The 21,957-nt window shown below is 44.6% G+C and overlaps 1 long non-coding RNA gene across 2 annotated transcripts in view; it reads right to left on the reverse strand.

Moving 5' to 3' along the window:
* Positions 1 to 9,562: 9,562 nt before the first annotated feature.
* Positions 9,563 to 21,957, reverse strand: part of LOC146889446 (uncharacterized) — an 85,163-nt gene continuing 72,768 nt past the window's right edge. For both annotated transcript variants that reach the window (XR_014999901.2, XR_015736662.1), the window contains exon 5: positions 9,563 to 9,626. This is a non-coding gene — a long non-coding RNA (uncharacterized LOC146889446). The remainder of the gene's footprint in view (positions 9,627 to 21,957) is intronic.

Here is a 21,957-nt window from a genome sequence, read left to right on the forward strand (position 1 = left end):
GAAAGAATGAAGCTTAAAAAAACAAAAAACAAAAAAACAAAAAACCCAACAATAAAAACCTACTTCAAATCCATTACATAGGGTTAATTGTTAATTGTTAAACAAGATTAATTACAGTAATAGCAGCTATCAAACACTGTTTATCATGTGCCACAGCATGTTTTATACATTGTATACACCATTAACCCCCTCAATCCGCTCAGCAGACCCATAAATTAGACACCGGAAGTATTTGTTTTACAGACAAACACCACAAACATTAAGTCAGTTGCCTGCAATGAGACATGGAGTTTGGCATATCAAGCCATGCTCTTTGTTGCAGGGCATCAGGATCACAACCGTGAGGACACTGGGAGACAGGAAACATGAACTACCTACCCCCAAGTCTCACTTCCTCCTGTTTAACGCCCTAGGGCACACCACAAAGCTCCCTAAAAGAGCAACAGAATATCCATCTTCCTCTGTGCCGCAGAAAAACAAAACAAAACAAAACAAAAAGCCCACTGCAATGCAACAAGCAGATTCACATTTCTCCACTAATTGATTCTTATTTAAATCACAACACAAGCCTGGCGGTGGTGGCAGTGCTCGCCTTTAATCCCAGCACTGGGGAGATAGAGCAGGTGGATCTCTGTGAGTTCAAAGTTGGCCTGGTCTATAAACGCTTAGTTCCAGGGCAGGCTCCAAACTACAGAAAAATCCTGTCTCGAAAAAACAAAAACAAACAAAAGTCAAAACAGAAAAAAACCACAAGAGAAGGAGTCGGTTGTAGTGTGGAGCCCCAGGAGCGCCTCACTAGGGGCCTCACCAGCTTCAAACAGACTCAGAGAAAGAATGGAGGTCTAAACAGTGTGATGCATAGGCAGCCAGAATTCAGGAAAACATTAGACATGAGGCACAGCATTTTCCCATCGATCCTCCTTGTTTCCGCTCAGGTTACTTAGCGTGCTTTTATAACAAAGTCTATACAGACAGTAAGAATCAACACTGCTGTTGGCAGCTTGAGTCCTAGGACTCAGACTTGAGTAGGAACCTTACTTTTTAAACACCACTCAAATTGCTATTTAAAGGTTATAATTTGGATATGAAATGCCACCCTACAGGCTCCTATGCTGAATGCTTAATGAATACTTGATAGAGATGTTCTGACAAACTGTGGGGCCTTTAAAAGGTGGGGCCTAGCTGGAGGAAGGGGGTTGCTGTGAAGGGTGGCTCCACCCTGTATGTGCACTAGCTCTTGCAGATTTGAGGACTGTGTCCCTTTCATCTGTGAGACAAAGTAGTTCCTTTTTCCTTTAAGCTGCTTCTCCCAGTCAAAGAACCTAGCACGAATGCTAAGTAAACAGCTACGATACAGCCCTTCTTCCATTGTGTGAGCTAAAGTAGTCAGTGCAACTAACAAATGGAGGCAGTACTCGGGTGCTCACCTGACATGTAACTATAACTGCAGGCTTCTACCACACAAGTACCTTCTGGGGAAAAATGAGCAAAGTTATTAAAATTAATATATGTGGATGGTTTACACATTGTAACATGGAGGATTAAATTTCAGAATAGCTTAGGGCATTTTGTTTTGTTTTTCGAGACATGGTTTCTCTGTGGCTTTGCAGCCTGTCCTGGAACTAGCTCTTGTAGACCAGGCTGGTCTCGAACTCACAGAGATCCACCTGCCTCTGCCTCCCGAGTGCTGGGATTAAAAGCGTGTGCCACCACCGCCCAGCAACTTAGGGTATTTTTAAATGTATGAAACACTTGAATGAAATCTGGGGCTTAACTGCAGTGACTGTGTTGTGTGACGCTTCCTTTTTATTTTTCCAAATAGTTTCTAGGTGAATTAAAAATTAAAAGTTATTCTCATTTTAGAACATACAGTTCAGACAGCACCATTAAAGTAAAATCCTCCTTGACTAATACTGTTTACATATGACTTAATTCACAGAAGAGGCAGGAAAGATGACTTTACAGTTCATCATTAAAATGATGTTTAGGTATCTGAAGGCTGTTTCTCTTAACGAACAGACTGAGCTGTTCACTTCTATAAAGTACTCAGTGTGTCTGACACCAGTACATTTGACATGGTCTGGAACATACACTGTGGTTTCAAAAAATAAAAAGATGATTCAGTTGTGTACTAATACAGCCAATCTGCTTCTGAGAAAGACACCCTTGGGAGAGCAGTGATGTTTGCACGAGCAGTCGGCGCTTGCGGCAAGGGCAATAGCACGCGAGGGCTTTCCTGGCCCTGCTACTCTTTCCTCCTGTCCCCTTACCCTGCCTGCTTCCTGAGCCCAGCGGGAGCATTCTTTTCAAGACAACCTGAGCCGAGGGGGGGAAACCTCAAATGTGGCGAGAATCAAATACAAAAAAAAGGTTTCTTCTGCAAACATAATTTATTAACACATTTAAAACTGCACCAGGGGCTGGGGACATGGCTCAGCTGTTAGAACACTTGCCAAGGTTCAATTCCCAGTAAATAAAACTAGGCGTGGTGCCACAAGCCTGTAATCCACTTATTGGGATGTGGGGGCAGGAGGATCAAAGGTTTATAGTCACCCTTGGCTACATAGTGAATTTGAGTCTAGCCTGAGGTCCCCGTAAGACTCTGTCTCAACACAAAACAACAACAGAAACCTCCATCGTAAAACCCCTGCATATATGCCAGGGAAAACAGCACGGCTACCAACTCTGTAGCCGCAGGTTTTGCTTGTTTTAAGGATCTCGCTGAGGTCTCCCTAGAATACAGAAATGAGGGCAGTTATTTTAGAGTTAAGGAAGAGGGCAGAGCTGGGAGGACCGGGAACATTTAAGGGAGGAGCTTTTGTTAAAGGAGGAAGTTGTTCCAGGTTTGAAAGTAGCTCACAAAGCCTTCATTGTTGGAGGATAAGGGTGGGCCTCTGTCCTTCCTGCCCTCAAGCTGGCAAAGTGGAAAAACCAGTGAACTAGGATGTGAGCGGACACTCACAAAATAAATAATGTTTGAAAACAGAAAAATAAATCCTGGTCACAATGTTCAGCAAAATGTATCCTCAAATTCTTAAGAACAATAAAGAATCGCAACAGTCCAAAGAGACTCAAGAAAAAATAAGGAAGGAACAATACGACTTGACTTCTAAATACACCATGAAGCTACAGGGATTAAAGCAGTATGGTAACATCAGTAGAACAGACGGATCCAGTGGGAAAATAAACCTATGCGTAGAGTCAATTGATCTCGACAAGGACACCCAGACATACGAAAGAACAGGCTCCTCAATATACAGTATCAAGAAGATGGAAAATAATAAAACTGAATCTACCTTAACACCCTGTGAAATGATGTGCTCCAAGAGCTGGTGAGGTGGCTCAGTGGGAAAGGTGCCTGCTGTCACTCATAACCTGAGCTCCATTTCCAGGACCAGACAGCACCTACCCCTGTGAGCCATCTTCTGACCTCCACACATGGCCTGTACTGCCTGTGTATGCAGAAGTGCATACTCATACACATAAATACATACAAGTAATTTTTAAAATTAAAAACGTACATGAATGGACTAAAGACTTAAATTTAAACCCTGAATGTACTAAGTTATTTGGAGAAAATCGAAGGGAAGCTAGATCTTTGTCACTGCATCTAGGCAGGAGATTTCTTGAACATGACAGAAGCACAAGGAATAAAAGCGAAATCAGACAAATGGGATCAGAGCAAGTGATGACGCTCAGCAGGGCACAGGAGGCGGGGCTGGAGAGGAGACCTCTGACAGTCTCACCGAGCACACATGGGTGCCATCTCTAAAGCTGGCATCTCTCCAACAATGACATACAAACATGACCATGATGCACACAAGGATTCTCAACATTGCTGGTTTGCAAGAAAATGCAAATCAAAACCACAGTGTGAGCTGTGTGAGGGAGAGCACCCCTTCAGTCCCAGCACTAGGAGGCAGAGCAAACCAGCCCCTGTCTCCAAACAAAACAAACCACAGCAGGCTACTGCTTCCCACCTTTCAGGATGGTTACTATAACAAAACAAATACACAAAAAACAAAAAATCACGACAGCAAAAATGAGAAACTGTAGCCCTTCCACAGTATCTGTTGGTGTAAAAAGCAGCTACAACAAAACATTGTGCATAAATGTACACACATATACACACACAATGACCCAGTGCTTGTATGTCCATCTCTTATCTTCCTAATCCCTGACACAGCAACACCTCAGGTGTGAGGTGCTGATCCAGTGACACCTTGCTGCACACAAGCACTTCATCTGGGGAAGGTACTCCTAATTATATTACTTTATCTGATGATTAAACGTGGAGTACAATTTTCAAGTATTCACTTTAGAGCTTGAAACACCAAAATTATTAAAGTGCTCCCAAATGCAGAGAGCGTGGGTCATTGTATTATTCTATTATACCCCTAATGTAAAAGGAGAAGCCCCTTAAAACTGCAAACATTGCTTCAATATTTGAAACTGAAAAATGAAATTTATGCCCTGGCAAAGCCGAAGCAAGCACAGGCAGCCCATATCATGTATGGCAGTTCTTTTGAACTTGCCCATGTATTGGGTTTCATGATCTAACTTGATGAGGATGACTGACCAGGTCTCTTCCTCTGCTTCAATATTACTTAGACCCAATTAGTCTGAGATTCCAATGAGGCTCTGATTGTCCCATCATTCTCAACAAGGATAGGAAAGTATATTTAAGCCTATGCTCACCTGGGCTTCCCGATCTTGTGAGCATTAAACTGAACAGCAGTAGAGCCTAGCCTTATGTTTTCAACTAATGCTGAGTACGTATGACTCCCAAATGTAACACCATTACTACCTTTGAGAACTAGTTACTGTTTTGTGTGTATGTGTGTGCACACACATGGGGAAGCTAATGGTTGACATCAGATGCCTTTCTCAGTTACTTGGACACCTATCTTGGGTTCAGGGCTCTCATTTAACCAGGAGTTCATGAACTGGACATACTGGCTGGCCCTAGAGCCTCAGAAATCCTATCTCTGTTTCTCAACACTCAGTGCTACGGCTACAGACATGTACTTAAATCTAACTTCACATGGGTGCCAAGATATGAACTGGGGTCCTCATGCCTGCATAGCGGGATCAGTGACTGAGCTATCTCCCTAGCCTAACATGATTTTCTTTGCCACGTAAATCCAGAAAAGGCAAAGCAGATCAAAACTCCCAACACAAATGCAACAACTTCCTGCTGCAGCTTTGGCAGCACCTCACCTGGGGCCTGGCAGTAACACTGGCTATTTGCTGAACACAATTAATATGCACACTATCTGAACAGACGCTTAGGATGTCAGCCCCTGGTTCAAAACCAGCCTTCTGAACACACTGCTTCAAACACACTATTTCACCTCCTCCTGTTTAGCCCCCTTCTAGTCTCAGTTAAGCTTGGCTGCCTGACACAGGCTTTTCTCGATCTTCAGATCAATCCAGGTGCCTTGACAAAAGGAACATCCACAGGACAATAGCCAGAAAGATATAAAACCTATTTTAAAATAAACATCCTTCATATTTGAGGTTACAAAACCTCAATTATTTTATGTTCCCAGATGCTGCTTGATTTATTCCCTTAAGTCGACAGCTGTTTGCCCAGTTCTGTCACTCTCTGAAGCCACTGCAATTCTGTCCTGTGACACGGAGCTTACCTACTGAAAAAAAAGAGGGACAGAGACATCATGAGGATGCTCGGCAGGTAGACCCACACTGAGCTCCAAGTCTTGCTTGCTCAGAGTTGCTGGCTACAGGGACGGACACACACATTCTAGTGGTTTCCTCCCAACTGCCCTTCATCTAGGAGCAGAAATCTAAACAAAGACAAGTTAGCAAACAGGTGAAAAATCTTATGCCTGAGCAAAAAGAGAAATATTCCAGTCCAAGGCTCTTAACAGTTACCTATCAGCTTTCGAATATCTACCAAAGGGAGATAGATGGGTTACTACTGCTTTATTTAAATTAAAAGACCATTTTGTACATGAACAGTCCTTAAAATTTGTTCTGGACATAGTATAGCCTTCAAAGCATGCAATTATGTATTTTGTTATGTCTTTTGAAGCCAGCCTGCCTCCACACTCAGTGACTCTTTCCCCAGATAAGCATTGCACAGAACCACCAAGATGCCCTGATTGGAGCTCTGAAGCAAAGTATCCGTACCTTGGATTTCTTTTTCTAAGAATTTGTTTTGATTTTTGATTATTTCCTATGTATGAGTACTTTGCCTGCACGTATATATGTGCACCACGTGCACATCTCACGCCTAAGGAGGTGAGAAGAGGGCATCAGATCTCCTGGAGCTGAAGTTAGGGTGGTTGTGAGCAGCCTTATGGGTGTTGGGAAGCAAGCGAGTGTCCTCTTTAGCAACATGTGCTCTTAATCACTGAGCCAGCTCCCCTTGTCTCTGGCTTTACTTTTCCATTGCAAAGTTTGTAAACAGGACCAAATGCACCTCTCATGTAATAAAACTAAGCCATCTAAAAAGGGAAGCTCTAACTTGTCTGGGAGAAGCAAGTTACCCCTTTCACAATCCTTTAAAAGACCCAAGTCTGAGAAACAATGAGTGCACGGTATTTTGCAGCCCCCCTATCCATGCAGGAAGCACAGGACGAGGATTTTATCATCAAATCCTGTCCTCCATTACATCTCTACCCCTTGAACCAAATTCTAAGATGTGAATACTTCTTAGTTCATCAGATGTGAGCTACAAACGGCAAGTATGTATGAGGGGCTTAGGCAGGAAAACTTCAGTACATTCTAGTATAAAACATAGCCACATAAAAAGCTTAAGGTCCCTATGACAAATTCCAGAAGAGAACACCACACAATACTACGTTTTGGCCAGCAGGTGTCTCTCTGCAGTGTTTGACACCAACCCAGAAGAGGGCCAGTTAACAGGAAGACCCCACTATTATTCTACCACCATGCTAACCCCAGACCTGACCGCTCATGGTTGGGGGGGGGGGCTGGTGAGTGAAGATAGGGGGATTTTGAGATCAGAGCACCACTACAGTTCTGTTTCTGAGAAACTGCACATTTCAATATAAAATGAGAATTAGTGCAGAAGTAGCTGTTTCCTTAAAATTTAATAGCAAGATCTTTGTGTGGGGACAAATGAGTTCGTCCGTATGTACACTTGCAGGCAGAGGCTAAAGGTGTCCTTGGATCACTTGTGGCCATCTTATTTGTTTGTGCAACAGAATCTTTTAGTGCTCAACTGATTTAATTAGCTGGCCAGTAAGTGCCAGGGACTCTCCTGTCTCTGCCCCATAGTGCTAGCGATTAAGTGATTACTGAGACATGCTGCCACACCTGGCTCTCTCCATGGAGGCTGGATCCAAATTCAGGTCCTCAGCTTTATAGGATAAGCACTTTCCTGACTGGCTTACTCTTCTGGTCTGCAGCATGGAAGGACGGCAAATATGATCGTTACTGGTCAGGAAAGCAGTGTCAGAGCTCAAACAGAGAGGCAGTGGAGTAGAGGGTGGCCGGGAGAACAAGGAGGTCAGATACACAAAGGTGAGAGTTCGTGGCAAAGAAATAAGCAGTGAAGAACTGGGTTGGGTTCCCAGCATCCTTAGCCTCATTTGTAACTCCAGTTTCAGAGCATCCGACGCTCTCTGGCCTCTAAGGACAAGGCACACACAAAGTGTATACACACACACACACACACACACACACACACATTCAGGCAAACACTCACACATATTAAATAATTTTGAAAATTAAATCATGCCAGGTTTGCAGGGGTTTTAGGGACAAAGAAGCAGCAGTGCATGGGAACACAAACTCAAGGGCAAGGACCCACGGGCCGCTGACACAGCACAAAGTCTCACAAGTCTGCCAGACAATACCCTGGGAGTCAGAATCCGTAGTAAAAAGAAACAGTAAGTGTTAGCAAAACACAGACGGGAGAGCCAGGTGTGATAGTCAACACCTTTATTCCCTACACTGAGGAAGGCAGAGGCAGGCAGATCTCTGAGTTTGAAGTCAGATTGGTCTATATAATGAGTTTCAAAATAGGCAGGGCTATGTAAAGAGACAAGCAAAAATTAGAAAATTGTGACAGTTATAAATGAATGCAGTGCTAAGTAGTATTTCATCCTGTGGGTCTGAGTGTTGCTGACGGGCATATTCAGTGCACCTGTGGTACCGGTAATGTCCATGCTAGTACCTCCCAGAAGAGAAACCCTAAAACCCAAGCAGGGAGCCACAGCAAACACTAAGTGTCACTGCATTTAAAATAAGGCAGGCAGGTAACTTACCAAGTCACATTGGGGAGGGGGGATAGCTGCATCATGAAGGCCGTCCAGAGAAGTCTACCAGATCAGTCCCTCACCCTGAGCAAAGGGATGCCGCTGATGCATTGAAGGAGAGAAACCAAGACGACAGAGAAGTTGAAAAAGAGCATCGCCACGTGAGGAGACATGAGTTCGAATACACGTGCAGAACCAAAGAGACAAAGGGCAAATGAGGAGGAAGAGGAGGTGCTTGCTAAATTCACAAACATGTCTCTTTATCATCACTAGCTCAGTGCCAAAGTCTCTCTGGTACCACAAAGTTGGACTTCAACAATTGGGGATTTCTCATCCAAGTTATCTTCTGCCCTCAGAACATGGGGTGCTGTTCTTACTGCCATCTTTATGTATCATTAATGCTAGTCCCTAGGCCACCTTGGAAGCCACCACCTGTAAACAAAACTATATTCCATTTTCCCAAATGATAAACTCTCAGGCAATTTAAAGTGTTTCCCACCAAGTCTGATGATTTGAGGTCAATCCCTGGGACTCACATGGCAGAGAAATAGAGAACTTATCCTTTGATGACCGTGTCCTTGCCCCTAACACACACTTTTTTATTTATTAAAGGAATTTCAAGCTGGGCATGGTGGTGCATACCTGTCATCCCAGCACTTAGGAGGCAGAGGCAAAAGGATCAGAAATTTTTTCCCTTGGTTTTTCAAGAGAGGGTTTTGCTGTGTAGCTTTGGAGCCAGTCCTGGAACACTTTCTGTAGACCAGGCTGGCCTTGAACTTACAGAGATCCACCTGCCTCTGCCTCCTAAGTGTTGGGATTAAAGTTGTATGCCACCACCCAGCTTCAAGATAAGGACTTTATGGCCAGCCTCAGCTACATAAAGAGTTTGGGAGTGGCTGGCACTATATGAGGTTCTGTCTTCAAAAGTTTAATAACCATAATAAACACTATTACTTAAAATTTTTAAAGTATCAACAAATTTCAAAACAGTGCTTTAGTTTCAAAAGTGAAACCAATTTGACATTCAAAGTTATTATGACTTACATTATTATAAAGTGCTTAAAGGCAAAAATGAATTGATAGGCCAAGATAAAAGGTTCTTAGATCCACTCGGGCCGTATCTAAACCTACCAAGGCTGTTCATTCACCCTTGGAACAGAAGGCAAGACCTTGCGTGGCATTTTCTATGTTAACAATTAGTTCATTTGGGGCCTACGGACACTTACTGAATGGGCAAACACATACTGGTTCCTTTGTCAGATATTATTTTAAGCATTTATAAATGTTAATGTAATAAATATACACACAACTAATTTCACTTGCCTGTTTGGTGGTTTATTGTGTTGTAACAAGAGCCCAGGTTGCTGACATTTTCCCCTGCAAAATATGAGGACAGAATTGTTAGCAAGTGTTCACAAAGTTGTATCCACACATTTTCGATTGTTATTTGGTATTTTCTAAACTCAGGAGAAACCTTAATTCATCATTTCAGAATAACTTTATTGTGCTTAATTTTTTAAAAAAGACCCATTTAAGAAACCATCTCTATGTTCACTAGGAATAAGGACTTGAGAAACAAGTATCTCATGGCTTCAAAGAAAAATAATTCGGTTTAGCTGAGGTTCACCTCACACTGGATTTTTCTGTTTGATACAATCACATTTAATACTATCGAGGTGGGGACCGTGTGTGCCGCAGTACACCGGTGGAGGTCAGTGGACACCTTGCAGTAGTGGTCCCTCTCCTCCCACCAACCAAGTGTGTCTTGGGGATTGAACTCAGGTCGTCATGCTTGGAAGTGAGCACCTTCCCTGGCAGAACCGTCCTGCCAGTCCTCGATGTTTTCCACATCACCCTCCCTGTGACGATCATTTGTAGGTGACCATCTAACATCTCACCTCACCCTCTATGTGAAGCAAATACAACTCTAAAGAGAGGTAAGACCAATCCACAGATGTAGTTTTAAGATTTACCTAGAGATTCAACACAATATAACAGGGAAAGTGTTTGTCAAAAACGGGTGTTTCTGTTTAGGCAAGGCTCAAGTGACATTTACCCTGGGGAGTCTGTGACCAGCCAGGAAGCCAAGAGGCCAACTCCAGGGTTTCTCACAAGTCTTAGACTAAAGCAAACCCCATGTCAGGGAAGCTCCGAAAGGGCAAATAGGGTTAGTACCCAGCACTCATTTGTAATGAAAATCAGAACGGCCAAAAAAGTAGCTCCACTTAGCTTGATCAATAGTTCCTGTTCTGCCAGCACACATCATCTCCTGCGGGCCCATGAATCCTAGACACCAGCATCCATGGAATGAACTGTCTGGTGAGCCTGCTGGAGCCACCATCAGTGAGAGTCCTTCCAATCCAGCCCAGCCTAGGCCATCCTGCCACTGCCTTCCCCTGGGCAAACAACTCTATTCCCTCCCAGTCTCTAACCCAAGATGTGTCTTGAGGAAAAGCCGTAAACCACGAATCAGACAGGGTTCAACCACACTCACTCTTTACCCTGACGTCCGGATGAGGAACACAGCTGACGCGGCCTGCTCTGGTCCTGATCCCCTCTACATTCTGACTCTTTAACCTTTTTCCTCACTAGCCCACAAGGTCCCCGAGGTGGAGCCGCTCATTTGACTGGCACAGGTTACTATAGGGGCTCAGTAGACCTTTCTTGAAGAAACGATGGCATATGATGTGGGACTCCCTTCTGTAAGCTGTGATTATGGTTTATTGCCATTAATCAATAAAGAAGCTGTATCTGGCCAATGGCTTAACAGAATAGAGCCAGGCAGGAAACTAAACTAAATAATGGGACAAAGTAGGCAGGGTCAGGGAGAAGCCATGTATCTGCTGCCAGAGACAGACATGCCAGAACCTTGCTGGTAAGCCACAACCATGTGGCAATATACAGATTAATAGAAAAGGGCCAATTTAAGATGTAAAAGTTAGCCAGAAATGTACTTAAGCTATTGGCCAAACAGTATTGCAGTTAATACAGATTTCTGAGTCTGGATGGCCAGATATAAGCAAGCAGACTCCCCCAACAGACATAAAACTAATAGAACCCAATGAACCATCAACAAGCAGGGAAGGTTCTGCTGGGCAGACCGCATGGCTTCACTGACCAAATGCCGACCTCCCTGCGGTGTCCCTTCCTCCAAGAGAACAAGGAACCAGACGGGCTCTGTCTATATTCATGGCTCAATTTTTGTTGTTATTGTTGCTGTTTCCTATGCTTCTGTGGCCAAAATAAACCTGAACTTATTAAAAAAGAAAGAGCACAAAGTTCAAGACAACTGAGGAGCAATTCTGCAGCAAGGCCTCTGGCAGAGGTTACTAAGAAACACCATCAACAAAAAGGAAAACATACATTTGGCCAAGAAGTCCTCAGCTGGCACAATGCTGGGAAACACACGCAAAAGGCTGCGTTTGCTGCAGTGTGTCACCACAGCTGAGGCAGAGAGCAGTGTGGAGAAGGCCTTGCTCCTGCCTTCCTCCCATCCCTGGAGTACACGAGAACAGGGCATTAGACCACTGTGTTCTCCTCCCACTGACCTCACAAGTCAACTGTCATCTCCTAACTGGATGCCTGGGGTTTTAAACGGTTCACAGCTGTGTGAATCTGAAAAGATGTTCCCCTCACATTCACATTTCAGGTCCCTTTTGTGAGGGGATTAAGAAAAAAACTGGTGGAGAGACACCCCCACCCCAACCTTCCCCAATGCCTGGTTCTAAATCTTCATCTAGACATGGTTAGAGAGTTATCTGCATTCATTCTTTGAATCGTGTGCATGCAAATAGGCCAGGCACACTTCTGTTTTATTCCAGAGCACAGAAAGAGGTCTTCTGGGAAGGCTCTTGACAGATCGGGCTGCTGTGTGGCCTATAACGTAGGGCAGGGGCAGAGCGGAGAGAGCGGCTCCAGCGCTCGGCTCCAGCGCTCGGCTCCAGCGCCCCTGGGAGAGTGGAGGAGAAGCAAGGCTAGTCTCTAGAGTAGCCAGGGCTACGGACAGACACGAATGGGCATCTAAAAGATGGATTCTTCCTGGAATACAAAGGGATGCCCTGCACTGGTCATAGCGATCTGGATCTCTCCACTGCTATGGTTTACACCTGTGCCCAAAGATCCAGGCGTTTCAAGGCTCAGTCTCCATCCTAGCATTCCTGGAGGTGGTGGGATCTTACATTACAGGTCTCTCTGTGCCCATTTTGCTCCGCCCACAGTCCCCTTCACAGGCCTAATGCAATGGGACAACTGTCCTAACTAAAACATCCAAAACTGTAGGACAACATAAACCTATTCTGTTTATAAATTTATAATCTTGGGCATTTTATTTTAGTGATAGACATATAGATATGTAGTTAACTAACACAATATACTAGGTTTCTGTTTAAACTACTGTCTTTATGACAGAAAACTGGGTTTTAATCTAGAAGTAATCCATTATTATCAGACAGTAGAAAATATCAAACCATAGTTATTTAAAAACAAAAAAAAACACGGAGTATACATGTATTCCTACATTGGCCACCACCATGTACAAGTATTTTACATTTATTCTGAAAATGAAGGGCTTTGTCCCTAGCTAAGGAGAAAGGCCCTTATATTTATGTGGTCATGCCAGGTGATGAGTGTTTAAAACATGGTTCTCCACATGAAGATCTACTGATCCAGTCAAACGAACACCAGACAGAACCACCCTTACAAGCCAGCTTCAAGTGTGTGGCTGAGCCAGTGGGAGGTCAGCCCCAAAGCAACACCTAACACAACACAGAGGAAGAGTCATGCTTCTATATACAGACTTTGGCTCTGATAACTGTGGTAAGGCGATAGACAGTACAATGGACATGATGAAAGTCTTTAAAAATTAAGTATCCTTTTTATTCCCTGCTCTGTGGGTAGATGGGGGTGGGAAGAGGTCACAGTATAGTGTCCTAAAACCCAACAGGCTGCTTTGAGTCCCTCAGCCATGGGGGCTGCCGTCTGTCAGGAGTAGAATCCCTGCCCTCCGTTTCCACAGCACTTCACTCCAATGCCGTCAGCTGGCCTAGTCTTAGCTATAGACAAAAGTAACACGTTCAGTATTTAGCTCTCAGAACGGGCATGCTGTGTTCACTCAGCTTCTCTCAAACTGTGCCAAGACAGGCAAATCCCTATGGGTGATCTTGAGGCTGCCATACTGCCCTATGGTAGAACTCTTTCCGTGTTGATGTGTATACAGCTGGGGCAGTGAGAGCACACTTGATCCAGGAGGCTCATATGCAAACGACATACTGGCACCTTCAACATTTCATCTCGGAACAACTGTAGCTTATATCCCGGCCGTCTTCGACAGTTCACAGCCTCTATTTCCTTTTCAGTTTGCTTCGAAGGATAACTGTGCACTGACAAGATCGTCAGGCACAGGTGCTTGCTGCCAAGACTGACCACTTGACTTCAAGTCCTGGGAGCTGCATGGTGGAAGAGAAACAACTCCTGAAAGCTGTCCTCTGGCTTATACACACACCCCAAAGATTTTTTTAAAAAATCATAAGTAACATAAAAAAAGCAGTTCTTTACTTACTGAGACTATAGCAGCATGCATAGGAAAAATTTTCTCCAATAGAGTCTTACTGGGTTTATTAATTACACTTCAAGGTAGACCATGTGCCCAGTAGAAGACAGTTCACACAAAATGAACTCAATGGTATTTTTGTTTTAAACTGTTTTGTTGGAACTTTTATTGTTTCTTTTCTCTTTCTTTCTTTTTTTTTGTCTTCTTGCTCTTTTGTTTGTATATTTTATTTGGTTTGGAGATAGGGTCTCTCTGTGCAGTCCTGGCCATTCTGGAACTCACTATGTAGACCCAAGAGATTCTTCTGCCACTATCTCCTGAGTGCTGGGGTTAAAAGTTATTTGCCACCACTCCTAGTCTTTTGCTTCTACTTTTTTCTTCGTCAGCCCCCTCCCCTCCCCGTGTTTCTTAATTTTGTATTTTGTTTAGAGAGAGAGAAAGTGAGGATGAGGAGTCGAGTGGTGAGAAGTTCTGTGAGGGGTCAGGAGAGGGGAAAAGTGAACAGAAAATATTCTCTGAAAACAATGCTTTCCAAAAATATTTAAAAAAAAAAAGAATCCTCAGCAAATTTGTGAGATAAGGCCACTTATCTTGGGTGACTTTAGAACAAAACAAACCAGGTAAAGTGTTGAGGGCACACAGCAGAGAACAGACTCAATCTGTGAGGCTCCCGCAGCTTAAAGCCAAGTCAGGCGAGGGCATGAGGGACCTAGGCACAACCTAGATCATCATTTTCAAAGTAAGGTGTTTCCCTTACTGAAGCAGCCTTGTTCACTCCATCTCCTGCAGCAGGTATGACAGAAAGACCAGACTACAGATCCCTCCCCCAAGGGCAACATCACAACTGTGTGCGTCACAAGCACCATGACTAGAATGCTTCTCCAGCTCCAGAGCAGCCCTGCAGACTCAACACTGGGCTTCACTCCAACCTCGTCTGAAGTGGGTGCACCTGCCTCCCTCCACTCTGCTCAGCACATGCAGAACAGGCAGCACATCCAGCCTGCATCCACTCCTGCCTGGCGCCGTCTCTGAGACACAAGCAGGCAGACCAGGTCTGGAGAAGCAGCATCATGAGCTCGCTCTCTGTGCAGCCTCAGCAAGGACCACAGTGCACTCACTGGATGATAGAGGCTCCAAATGAAGAGGGAGAGAAAGACGGAGGGAGAGGATGCTCAAGCTGCCACCTAACTAACAGGTGCACTGCAGAGCACATGTAGGTCCTGGATTACTCTGGATTACTTAATTCTGCATAGAAAAGACATGTGCTTCGGTGGGACCGCTTATCACTGTCAGTGTGTTTATAACCTACTGGTAGAGCTGACTCCTTTAGAAACAATCCTAATAATTTCCTTTTAATTAAGAATACATTATTTCATACTACAAAGAAGGAAACAATCACTTGTGGTTACTGCGAAGCCTGAAGAAAATGTGCTGCACATTAGAACAGGTCTTTCATGAAAGCCACACAGCTGCTCACCCCAGAACAGACCTGCAACACTTTGCCATCTTCAAAAATTCCAATTTAGAGAAGCTTCCACCCCAACATTACTAATCAGGACAAAAAAGAGAAACTTTATTTTTCCTTCTCTCTCTCTCTCTCTCTCTCTCTCTCTCTCTCTCTCTCTCTCTCTCGAACCTAACACTATAGTTCATTTGTTTATATGCTACTGGGCAATTAAAATTCTTAAAACAGGGATATAGCCTGTGGTCATGTCTATGAAGGTCACTTCTCACTTAGACTTTTCAGTTTGATATAGGACTTTTGAATATCCCATTAAATAAGAAATCCGGGAACTGCAGTACCACTGCCCCAAACAGTAACTGCTATTCACAAGAATTTCCGTAACTCACATCAGCTCCCTCCCTACAAGCTCTCCAAGCCACACACCTGACACCACAGAGTAGCTCTACCGGTCCATACCAGCAGCCCCACCACCTATCCTTCCCGTCAGTGCTCACCTGACAGGTGGCCTGCATCCTCTAAGTACCCCTTTCTCCTTCAGACTGCTGCCCTGGGTGGCAGAGTGGCCAACTCAGAATGGTGTCTGGGTAGTGCCTAACAAGTAAGTCACAGCCTCCTCAGAGTGGGTGGAGCTATTTTCATATGACTCTCCAGTCCGGGGTTCATTACTCTAGGAGTGTGGTAGTTTCTCCCTGAGAAGAACGGCACAGGTTAGGAGACGACAATGAGGGCCTTTTCTTAGCCTCAAGACTTCTTTAGGTTGTAGGCTGTAGAGCATCAGCAGACACTTCCTCACCTATCAATATGCCATCAGATTGAGAAAAAGATGCTAACTCTTGTATAATGGAGAAGGGTAAGAAGCGCAACGAACGTGAACGGACGTCTGGAGCCGCTCTCATCAGAGACTGTCTGTCCAGAGGATGTCTGGAGCCGCTCTCCATCAGAGACTGTCTGTCCAGAGGATCTAGCTTTAAGTGTGTATGCTGAGTGCACGTGCTTATTCTACCCATTTTTCCTTATGGCTGAGCAAACCAGTCCAGAAACAAAAATGAAAAAACTTAAAGCGAATGCCTGCTTCAACAATTCCTCACTCTGCCACAGGGGAAAAGCTACCTCTTCGGGGAAGACCCAATCGACCATGATTCAAAGGACAAGGCAAACTCCCCACCCCATCTGTGGTCACACATACACACCTGCCTCACTCACCATTACCATAACCTCTTGGGGAGACAGAGCTGACAGGGAGGTTGGTGAATGGAGTCTAGCGGTGGTCAATACTCCTGGAAGCTCAGTTCTGCAGTGGGGCTTCAAGGCTGGCAGAGCCCTCTTCTCACCCCAGTCCCAGAACTGCCACACACGGGGGCCTGGTCACACCTGTGCGTCACAGAGAACTGAATGCAAGGACTCAGGCATGGCAGCCAGGAACGCAACACTCAAGCAGGACCAAAAAGAGAGTGGGCGAAAGGCTCTGGCCACAGCCAGGGCTTGGGATGCCTCTGGGCAAGGGCAAGAAGTATCTGTTTCTGGCTGAAGGACTATTTTCCACATTCCACAGCCATTTCAAGGCAGCCTTGCCATGGAAGCCTGAGGAGGACAATACCAGACCATGATGGACACTGTACGTAGTTCACCTGGGCGTGACGGAAGTTGGTACCAGATCTATACCCAGGCAGAGACAGAGGACAACCTTGGTAAAACAAACAGGGAAAGTGTTGGAAAATATTACAAAGTGCTTTGTAAAATAAAAATATTTGTCTGGAATTGAGTGGAAAGAAATAACCCAAGGGCATATGAAGTATTGTAGAGATTAATGCACTCATGCACCAGCGCTGGGTTCGAGTCCCAGTACCAATCAATCCCAAAGGGGGGGAAAACAAGAAAAAGAGCAGCGAGCCAGGAGCCTAGGAAGGGCAACAGCAGAGCAGTCTCCAGCTGGAGCAGAGTTCACATGGGCCCGGGCCTGAGCTTGCTTCCAGTCGGCCCACCCACAGTTTCTGGGGCAAACAAATTCTTGGCTGAGCAGGTATGTGTGGGAGGCCTGACTATTTTCCAGCATTAGAGCTTTGCCCAGAACTACTTAATCAGGATTTTTTCAAGGTCACATATTAAAAGCCGATGTTACAGCCTTACAAAACAAACAACCCTGGAGTCCAGGGGGCAGGAGAGCAGGCAGCATGAGAAAGGGAAGGCGAAATCACCATTGGCACGTCATCTAGCTTTCTATCCACCCAGATTACAGAGAAGCAGGCAAACACAAACACAGAAAAAAACTCTCTCTCTCTCTGAAAGACAGAATTCAAACCCTCCTCAATAGGCTGATATAACTTGACCCTCACTCATCCGTCGAAATGGGTCACTACCACCATCAACACAGCTCTTGTGCAGAGGCAAACAGAGGGCGGTGATTCTCCAGGGACACACTAGGCTCCATAGCCCTGTGGGCCCTGCTATCCTGCCCCTCAAGACAAACTGTAACAAAAGCCCTTTTCCAGTTATATACGTCTAATTAATTTCCCCAGTGCCATGGTTTTTCTCAGTGTAGTATCACAGTTGGTTTCTCCCTTGAAGTGCAGATAGGACAACACCATCCTCAATGCTTTAAAAAGCCATGTTTTAGAGGGCTGGAAAGATCCCGAGGCTCCACCCACCATCCACCCTCACACTGCCTGGTTGGAAGCCACCCTAGCCAAAGCTTTGACCCTATTCACAGTACAGCATACGAGCTCCTAAAAGGGCCTTGAGGTTATTGATTGCAGCCAGAGTTTTGCTGTTATCTTTTAATACACCTTGACGATAAGAACATCAGGTGGTTTCCAGGATTCACCTGTCCAGTTCTAGCTTGTTCTCTGGCGGGTGCCTGGAACTCTCCAGGATCTGACACAGAAGTAGGCACTCTAGATTGCTCACGTGGGCAAACAGATGAATGAACGAACAAACAGAAGGCTATTAATTCTTAGAGGCTGAGTTTAGGGCACACCGATGACGCACGCAAGAGTCAACAGGCAGCCAACTTGGGCACAGTTATCACTCTAAAGGCCTAAATCTGAACAAGAAAAAAAATCAGGAGGGGATTAACTCTAAAGGGGATTAACCTTAGGCATGTCTAATGGGTAAGGGGGGTGCTTATTAACAATAGATTTTTAAAATACACAGCTGATGTTTTTAACAAAGACAGCAACTGGAGCCAGGCGGTGGCGGAGCATGCCTTTGATCCCAGCACTTGGGAGGCAGAGGAAGGCGGATCTCTGTGAGTTCAAGGCCAGCCTGGTCTACAAGAGCTAGTTCCAGGACAGGTTCCACCGAAGTTTTCGAGGTTCCTGCCTCGAAAAACAAAAAAAAAAAAAAAAATTTCAAAAAGGACAGCAATTGGGTGTGAGACACACACTCTTTTCCTATGAAATCATACTCTCTCAAAAGGTATCAAGCCTTAGGGTGCCATCTTTTCTAATATCCATCCCTACATTTGAATCTTTGAGACCACAAAGATCTCTTTACCTCCTCTTTCAGGAGACTTTCCCTGATTTTCCAGATACAAAGAATCACTCTTCTTGCTTGTAGTAGTAGTCAAAAGAACTTGGCTCAGAGCTGAAGAGATGGCTCAGCAGTTAAGAGCACTGGCACAGAGGACCTGTGTTAAATTCTTAACCAGTACATGGTGGTGGCTCACAATCATCTCTAGTGGCATCTGCTGCCCTCTTCTGGTACAAAGGCATCCAGTCAGACAAAACATTCACACATAAAATAAATCTAAAAGAAAGAAGCAGGGGAGATGCCCATGAAGTCTTTCCAAGATATTAAGATCTCAGTTTCTAAATGTCCAAATGTATTAGATATTTGAAGGCTGCAGTTTAAACTCTGCAATCATTGATGAACAAGCTTTCCAAGCTTGCAGGCTGTCATCCACCCCACGGCACCCAGGAGGCTGCTCTCGAGGCCTGGCACATGCAGAGAACTCTTACTGGACGCAGCATGCCATTGAGACATCTTTGTGGATTTTTTGTTTTGAGGACAGGCTCTCACTCTATTCCTCAGCCTGGCCTGGAACTCATTATGTAGCCCAAGCTGGTCTTGCCGCTGGTGAGCCTTCTCGCTCAGCCTTACAACTGCTGTGGGTACAGGCTTAGATGGCCAGACCTAGCCAGCATCTGAGAACACCTGTGGCATGGTCCGCTCACCTGTGTTTGCCAGTGTGTGACCCACTCTCCTGAACTCAAGGGAAGCCTGTATGTGCCAAGTCATTCGGGAATGCGGACTTGCAGGAGACACCAGGTGGGGTCCAGGGGCATCCATGAGAAATCATTGCACCTGAAAGCCCTTTGGGATGCCTATCTGAGAAGGGCCAAATATTTACTCTAAGAAGGGGACATTTCCCGGGAGCCTAGGTGTGATAAGGGATGTCAGCAACTCCTCCCTCAGTTTAGTTACAAAGTTACAGCTTGAAAAAAGAATCCCCTACCCCTTAGATTGTATGGGTTGGGAACCAAAATGCAAAAAACAACCTTCACATATTATTTAAAATAAACAAAACCATTTTACATTTTCAGATAATTACCTGTGAGGAAAGCTTTTAAAATATTACGTATTTAAAACAGAGTTCACAGCTTTGCTCATGGTGTGAATACCAGCTAGTGTGAATACAGCTAGCACATTTAACAGCATCTAACTCACGGTTCTGTATGGGGGGGGGGCGGAAAGCTGGGTTCAGCCCCTGCTTCACAAACCACTCTTTACTTCTTTAACTGTTACAGCCCTGCAGTCAGTAAACACTGCAAAGGCAAACAAAACCAAACCTATACTATAAAACATCGCTTTGTTTCAGAAGTAGACTCTCCTGGAAGATTTAGGCTACCAGGGTTCAACACCAACTGTAATATCTGAAAACTTCCCTCAGCATTTCCCAAATGCTTGGCCTTTATGTTAGCTGCTGGGTGCCAGGGCAGGTAGATCTAACTGTTCAGATGGAAGAAAAACTGATTTGGAGTGTAGCTCCACGGGGATCCCCTTTGGAAAGAGGCAGGTACTGCAAAGTGAGAATGTAGCATCCGGTTTCTGTGGTTTGTTAACAACATACTCAGCTCAAACACAGAAGACCCTTTGACCAAGACACAATTGTCTTCTGTGTCGGGGGAAGGTGATTTCCACAGCTCACCTCGATCAAACTGAAAATGCCTGGTGGTCCCCTAGAATATCTGCTTGCCTAATATCTGAATATCTGAATGCCTAATAAACACAACAACTGCTTTGAAAATATCATTACAAAAGCAAGATGAATTCGTTTTTGCCTTTAGTAACCAACCCTTCTTCTCACCAAGTATGGAAACTTAAACATCTTAGTAAAGGTGAAGATGAGTAAAATCAATAAAACAGATACATGCTTTTGTTACGAAACTCAAGTTCTTCCACTCTATCACCTCAAAATTTGTTTAATTCGTCTGTTCAGTTTTCACATCTAAACCTAAACTTCCTGAGGATGCAGGATAAACCATCTAAGCCTCTTCTTATGTTCCAGTGCCTAAAGAGGCTGCAGTAAAGGGAAGCTTACACAGCATTTGCCCGTTAAGCAAGACACGCATGTTCTGCAAACAACAACCAGGGTCCCTTGTGTAGCCACAAAGATAATACCTGCACTGCAGGGTAATTTTGTACTCTGAAAGTTACAACATTTTAAGTCACACTTGGGTGTGCACTGATTGTTGAGAGGGATCAGAAAACAACAACCAGATTTATAAATCAAGCCCAGCAGGCACAGTAAAAATACCTCTGAGGGCAGGACAGTGGTGGCGCTTGCCTTTAATCCCAGCACTCGGGAGGCAGAGGCAAGCACATCTCTGTGAGTTCGAGGCCAGCCTGGTCTACAAGAGCTAGTTCTAGACTGTGACGTAGAAATACCCTGTCTCTACAAACCAAAAAAGCTGAGGGAATACAAACCTTTACAAGTAGCTACCCTGAGGCTGGAGAACCCACACTGTTGGTCCCAAGCACAGACACAGCTCTAGAGTCTGATACCTTTAGCCTCAGGGACACACGTGTACTCATGGTCACAGACCCACCTCCCACACTGTGAAAAATAATAGACCTTTTACAAACAGCTGTGTGAGGAGTTATGAGTCATTTCACACTGAACACTTTAATTTATAAGAATATTTAGTGACTGGCCAGGCGGTAGTGGCGCACAACTTTCATCTGAGAACTCAGGAAGCAGAGGCAGGAAGAGCTCTGTGAGTTCAAGACCAGCCTGGTCTATCAGAGCCAGTTCCAGGACAGGCTCAAAGCTACAGAAGTTGAAACCCTGTCTCGAACTGACACTAGTGGAAAGTCTCTCAAAGGGCACGGCAGACCAGCAGATGTCAACTCCCAACATAATCACGCTTGTGGCTTCTGAAAATTTATTTTTCAAAATGGCTCTTATTTCTTCTTGAAGCAGCACAAGCCCAGGAATCAGAGCTTCAATTTTCTTCTAGTGACTATAACCTCAAAATATGCTGTGTACATGTCACATGTGTGAAGATGTGTGTGCATGTCTGTGAATGCGTGCACATGTATTTCATAGTTTACTGAAAATACACTATGCACTGGGAAAAATTTTATTTAAAACCTTTGAAAAGTTTTTCTCAAATAGTCATTATCAGTTCCATTTTCCAGATTATACAAACAGAAGTTCAGAAAGGTCTATGTGTGGCCAAAACTACACACTTAGC

This window comes from Myodes glareolus, chromosome 25 (genome assembly GCF_982192425.1).
Source record: "Myodes glareolus chromosome 25, mMyoGla1.1, whole genome shotgun sequence".
Lineage (NCBI taxonomy): Eukaryota > Metazoa > Chordata > Mammalia > Rodentia > Cricetidae > Myodes > Myodes glareolus.